The sequence below is a fragment of the Diabrotica virgifera genome, chromosome 6 (genome assembly GCF_917563875.1).
Source record: "Diabrotica virgifera virgifera chromosome 6, PGI_DIABVI_V3a".
Taxonomy (NCBI): domain Eukaryota; kingdom Metazoa; phylum Arthropoda; class Insecta; order Coleoptera; family Chrysomelidae; genus Diabrotica; species Diabrotica virgifera.
This window is the reverse complement of record NC_065448.1, coordinates 102679042-102686166: the sequence shown is the minus strand read 5'-3', so window position 1 is coordinate 102686166 and position 7125 is coordinate 102679042.

Here is a 7125-nt window from a genome sequence, read left to right as displayed (position 1 = left end):
AAATGAGTGTTATCGAAAAACATTGATTTTTTCGATATAAAACTAACAAATGTTGAATGGGTTACATGTGAGACTTCGTTTTGAATGAAGTAAAAGACAGACGTACTCTCAATCATTTTTTCGATCATTTATTTTTTTACATTTAAATGATTGAGAGTACGTCTGTCTTTTACTTCATATAAAACTAACACTTTCGATAGCGAATAAATCAAAAACTGTTCATTTTATAAAAAAAATGTATATAACATTTTCTACTTATATGTAGAGAATAAATGTTTTTATCAACTTTGCGGTTAAAATATAATAAAAAATTTATACCCCCGAGATGGGGTGACAACCATCTCCATGGTAAAAGCGCCTTTCGGCATCATATAGATTTTGATCCTTGGACTATCCTCTACATATTTCAAATTTTCAAGCAAATCGATCCATTCTGTAAAAATTGCGAGGTGAAAAGCTTCGGTTCCTGGAATATTAACGAAATGGTTCCATTACATGTAATTGATTATTTCATTCATAGGATATTCTGACCAATAGAAAGCTACAGAAATAAAAATTAAACTGATAATTTTTGATAATATCCCGTCGTCAAGTATATTACGTCAGATGCTCTTCGTCGCTACGAAAAAATACATTCAGTGACATTAATGACAATTAATGTTTTAAAATTTATGAAAGTGATGACTTTCAACCGTCAAATATTTATAACAACTGTGTGTTTAATTGTACTAATTTGTACTTACATAAATAACTTACAATAAAATTTTGATTTTGAACAATTTTATTCATGAAATAATCGCAAAAAATTGTACTCGATATCTAAAATTATTATCGAATTTTTGCCCTCGTAACATTTTGACATAATTTCACTCCCCTTCAGGTCGTGAAATGAAAACTGTCAAAGTGTCACTCGGGAAAAATTTGATAATTTTAGAGCTCTTGTGCAATTACTACTGATAATACCATTTTTTAAATAATAATATGATACCAATTATTATAATATTTACAAATTGTGTTTTTATTGAAAAATTGGAATCCAAAATAATTTACGTTAGGTGATCAATAAAACTCATTTTATCTGTTCAACGATTTTGGAACTCTGTGCTAGCTTGTACAGGTCTGCTGTATGTGTACCATATGTATATCTACACTCACCGGCACAAAATTCCGCCACCCAAAATTTTTGATTAAATTTGACAATCTCTAACTTTGTTATTTGTACTCCGATATTCAAGGTTCTTGCATCAGTTAGTAGGTACATGTATTATGCCTGGTTGCACCAACAGATTTTAAGCTCCAGCTTAGCTAAGCTCTACTTATAGATAGGGCCTCCTTGAGTATCACTGACGTTGCACCATAATTTTAGATTCTTTCCTTATTATCAATTATATCTATTATTATATTATGGTATTCTTATTATAATATATTAATTCTTATGATATTCTCGACTTAAGCCTAAAGTCTGTTGGTGCAACCGGGCATTAATGTCCTTTGTTATTATTCCGGTAACAAATTGTTTTTGCTTAGATGGCATTATACGGGGGTAAATGGAAGCCTTGTCTTTTCTCCTAACTTTATAAAATTCTGTGGAAAAATGATTTTGTTTGATACTCCTGTTGTATTATCCTGGAGGTATTACTAAAGTTTTGTTTTTTGAATTATCCGAATATCTCTTTTCTTGTAATAAAAACACTTCTTTGAAGGTTTGTTTAATTAAAAATATCAAACGCACTAAAATTTACAAAAGAAAACAAAACTAGCAACAAAACAAAAAAATCAATAGCGGGTATGTCCACCTCTTGCAGCAACGACTGCTCGCAATCTATTTAGCATCGAATAAAGATGTGTTATCCTTGCCTGATGAATAGCCCGATATTCCTCTACCAGGTCCATAACTGTACCAAATTTTCTGGAGGCCTAGAATGACGGGCGAATAGCTTTTTTTAATTCATCCCATAAATGCTCAATAGGATTGAGATCTGGGCTGATTGCGGGTCATTTTAATCTTATCAATCCAACCTCTATTTTATTAGTCAATCGGTGTTTTTAATTACAAAAAATGGTACAGCTCTTACAAGAAAAGAGATATTCGGATAATTCAAAAAACAAAATTTTAGTAATGCCTCCGGAATAATATGACAGGACTAGGAAACAAAATCAGATATTCCATTTTTTCACAGAATTTTTTAAAGTTAGGAGAAAATACAACGCTTTCATTAACTCCTGTATAATGCCATGCAAGCAACATTTTGTTGGTACCGGAATAATACCAAACAATACCACAATACATGTATCTACAAACTGATGTAAGAATCTTAAAAATCGGAACACAAATAATAAAGTTATAAACTGTCAAAATTAATTAAAAATTTTGGGTGGCGGAATTTTGTGCTGGTGAGTGTATTATAACTGGAATATCTAGGCCACATAATGAGAGGAGAAAAGCACTCTCTGCTAAGACTCATCATCCAAGGAAAAATCTCGGGAAAGAGAAATGTGGGACGTAGGAGGATTTCCTGGTTGCGAAATTTAAGAGATTGTTATGGGTGCAGTTCAATACAGTTGTTCAGAGCTGCAGCCAACAAAGTAAAGATTGCTGTGATGGTAGCCAACCTCCGATAGGAGACGGTACTGCTAGAAGAAGAAGAGTGCATTATATTTGGAGCTCCCAGTGGTCGTTTTTTGTTCTTCTTGCCAACTGCTTTGTTTCATTGTGTATTCTCCTATAGGTGTCTCTAAATTCTGGAGTATTTGATGTTTTATAGTTCATGTAGGCCTCTTGTTTCTCTTTACATTTCTCTTTTATTTCTTTTCTGAACCATGGTGTATTGTTGTTGTTTCTTTTGTTCTGTATGACTTGTGGTTTTCCTAGAGCTGCTGTTGCTGCCTCTTTAATGTTGTTTTTAATTTTCTCCCAGCTCGCATTTATATCTTCGATGTTGTCCATTGGTTTCAGCTGTATCTTCTCCTTTGGTACATTTCTCTTGTAGAGTCGTTCCACAGTGATTCTACATTATTTAATTTTTCCTCGGTAATTTCCTGTAGAAAATGTTTTGGGTGTTATTTTCATTCTTATTTTTGCTAGGACTAGTTTGTGTTCAGTACCTGCCTCTGCTGAGTTTAAAGTTCGAATATCTAGAATCTATTTTGGGTGGATTTTTCTATTAGTAGGTAACTATAAAATCAATCATAGAGTTGTGCCTTCTGAAGTTTTCAAACGTATATTTATACTGAAACTATGGTCGAAAAAATATTGAATTTGCGTTTGAATTGATTTCAAACGCAAGAAACCTTCGGATCTCCAGATCTTTGGATTTCGTTTGTTTATAATAATGATTACTTTATATTTTAATAGTACTATGGCAACGCATGACTACTTTAAATTATTTTATTTTTTTACATCACCAGTGATTCAAATCAATTACTTAGATAAAACTTATCGTTACCCGAGTACACACTTAAGATCATTTTATATTAGGACAGTAAAAATAAATAAAATATTTGTAGACGCAATAAATGACCTTAATTTTATGCTATACCGATTAGAGCTTTAAGGCCATCGGTACATAGTTCGCAAATATTTTACGGCTATCCCTACTTTCTCTGTATTTACACGGCAAATTACGTGTAGTAAAATTCACACTGGTATGGATATCTAAACATTACTAGAATGTCATTCTACTTGAAAATGTCATCATTAACTTAAAGAGATGGCTTTTGAATGTTCTTGGATAACTGTTATTTGTATAATTGAAAATTATTAATTCAGTTAATAAATGTGATTATTTCATTCATAGGAGATTCTGACCAATAGAAAGCTACAGAAATCTGAATTAAATCGATAATTTTTGATAATCTCCCGTCGTTAAGTATATTACGTCAGATGCCCTTCGTTGCTACGAAAAAATACATTCAGTGACATTAATGACAATTAATGTTTTAAAAATTATAAAAGTGATGACTTTCAATCGTCAAATATTTATAAAAACTGTGTGTTTAATGGTACAGTGGAACCCCGATAAGTCGGCCTCCGATAACCCGGAAATCCGGCTAACCCGGACCGATTTTCATCAGAAAAAACATTTTTTCACTGAGTTTGACTGAGTTTTTTAGCAAGAAATGAACAATACTGTATACAACTGTACGTAATTTAAATGTACTATGCATATGTATTTCATGTTTTGCAATTATGATGGGGTTTATTTGTAAGTACACCGTATTTTATTAATAATTTTTACCATATTCTCCGGCTAACCCGGATTTTCTATAACCCGGATAGGCCGCGGTCCCGATTAATCCGACTTATCGAGGTTCCACTGTACTTACATAAATAAATTACAATAAAATATTGGTTTTGAACAGTTTTATTCATGAAATAATCGCAAGAAATTGCACTCGACCTCTGAAATTAATATAGAATTTTTGCTCTCGTGGCACTTTGACATAATTACTGTCACATGACTGAAATTAAAACTGTCAAAGTGTCACTCGGGAAAAATTCAATAATTTCAGAGCTCTTGTGCAATTACTACTGATTATTTCATTCGTAGGAGATTCTGACCAATAGAAAGCTACAGAAATCTGAATTAAATCGATAATTTTTGATAATCTCCCGTCGTTAAGTATATTACGTCAGATGCCCTTCGTTGCTACGAAAAAATACATTCAGTGACATTAATGACAATTAATGTTTTAAAAATTATGACTTTCAATCGTCAAATATTTATAAAAACTGTGTGTTTAATGGTACCTACATAAATAAATTACAATAAAATTTTGGTTTTTAACAGTTTTATTCATGAAATAATTGCAACAAATTGCACTCGGCCTCTGAAATTAATATAGAATTTTTGCTCTCGTGACACTTTGACATAATTTCACTCACCTTCGGCTCGTGAAATTAAAACTGTCAAAGTGTCACTCGGGAAAAATTCAATAATTTCAGAGCTCTTGTGCAATTACTACTGATAATTTTTTCACTAACTATGTATTCAGTGACTGTAATAATTTATCTGTACTAACGTGCTATGTACTAAGAGTATAAGTCATAAAAAAGATTTTTCGGGATTCTTCTATATTTTGAATTATATAATTAATAAGGTATTACCAAAGTAGAAAGTACAATAGTTAATTACTAATTTATTAATCATATTTCGTCACCATTTTCATATATAGTTGTAATCGTTATTTCATCAGTGGTAAAAAAGACTTTGAAAAGTCCTAATAAAAAATTTTCATTTTTGACTAATAATCTTAATACAAGGGCCGGCGTAGCCGAGTGGTAGTGTGCTAGGCTAGCGTACCGGTGGTCCGGAGTTCAAATCCTACCGCCGGCAAGAACAACTAGACATTTTTAAATGTTTATAGGCCCCAGGTCGACTCAGCCTGAATAAAATGAGTACCTTGGGTAAAACCAGGGGTAATAATGGGCGGTTGAAGCGTAGCACTGGCCCTGTTACCTTCCTTGTATACCGTAGGCCCTAGATATAGCACACTACCCTGCTATACTCCCAAAGCCACGTGAGCGGTATAAAACGGGAGACTATTATATTATCTTAATACATAGCACACTAGATGTACAACAAAAACTAATACTCAATCGAGAAAAGAGGATAAGTTTTAAAGTGATTTTTTAATAATATATTGTTACTATGGAACACTTACAATTTTGAACATCTTTAACAACAAAATACTTGGATCACAGAATATATTATCCTGATGTATTCTCTGCTTGGATCTTTCACAAATAATACACAGTAAATAACTTTTTATTAAGTTCACGTCTTAAATCAATTATTTATTAAATTCACTATATATCAATATTATTTAATCAACAACTCGAAATATTCCCGATGCCATGTCAAATATTTTAAATTGTCACTGATTTTGACTGTATGACTGACAAGAAGCTGACAATATTCTATTCGACTGAGTGCGTTTTAAGACACAGATAGATTTGGAAAATATTACCACGGACATTGTGTTAATTTTTTTCGAATCCTGAAAAAACCAATAAATATTTTTGAAAAATTTAAACGCAGATTGAAAGACTAAATTATTACCGAGGGCCGAAAGTCCCTTAGAATAAATAAAAAGTTTATTTTGAATGAGTTATTTGAAATTAAAATCACACTAAATTTTCTCTTAGTTTTTCACCCATGTAACTTTTTAAAATAAACATTATAGAAGTTCTCATAGACTTTCGGCCCTCGCTAATAACGTAATCTTTCATTCTGCGTTTAAATTTTTTAAAAATACTTGTTAGTTTTCTCACAATTCAAAAAAAAATGAATCTCTATTTGAATAGCATTGCAGCCGAAAATACGTACCCATCCCCTTAAAAAAAGTCATTTCAGAGCTCTTGTGTAATTGAGGGGGCCAGACGTAAAAGGGTTAAAGTGCAGTTTTGATAGTTCTGAGATAATCAGCTTCAAAGTTGTTTGAGTTTTATCAATTGCAGGAGTCATTATACTAAAATATGTCTAGTGTACAATGTACTATAAAATGATAAAAATATAAGGGTATATTATTATTCTTACTATATCCATCCTTTTTTCAATTATTAAAAAAAATGTACTTGAATCGGTACATGGTGTTGATAAATGTTACTGGTAAAACGGTTCAAGTGCATATGTTACTAATCATTTTTGTCCCAGCTGTTACCCACAGTGTAATTACAACTGGCACTTTGCATAATACTTAATTAGTCTTCAAAATTGGTCACAAATCTAATATTTATTTACTTGAAACTAATCCTGTATTAACATGTGTTTACACATTACAGAATACTAAAAATAGTTTTGTGGTAAAATGTTTCAAGCGAACTTAAACCCGTTTATTACTAGGTATTTGTTTTTACAAAATACTAAAAATAGTTTTGTGGTAAAACGGTTGAAGCCAAGCGCACAATTAAACCTGTTTACTACCAAAGCAAACTGCAATTGTTTTCAGTGAACTAAATGTAATGGCGATAGAATGTTCAATTAAATGAATAAGAATAATGTATGTGCTATAATATCCTTTAAAAATTATGAGTAATGTAGTATGCAAAAAAAAACTTTTTAATCTAATCCTGTTGTCATAAGATTACCAAATTATTTATAATTTTGCTCGTACTATCAAGTG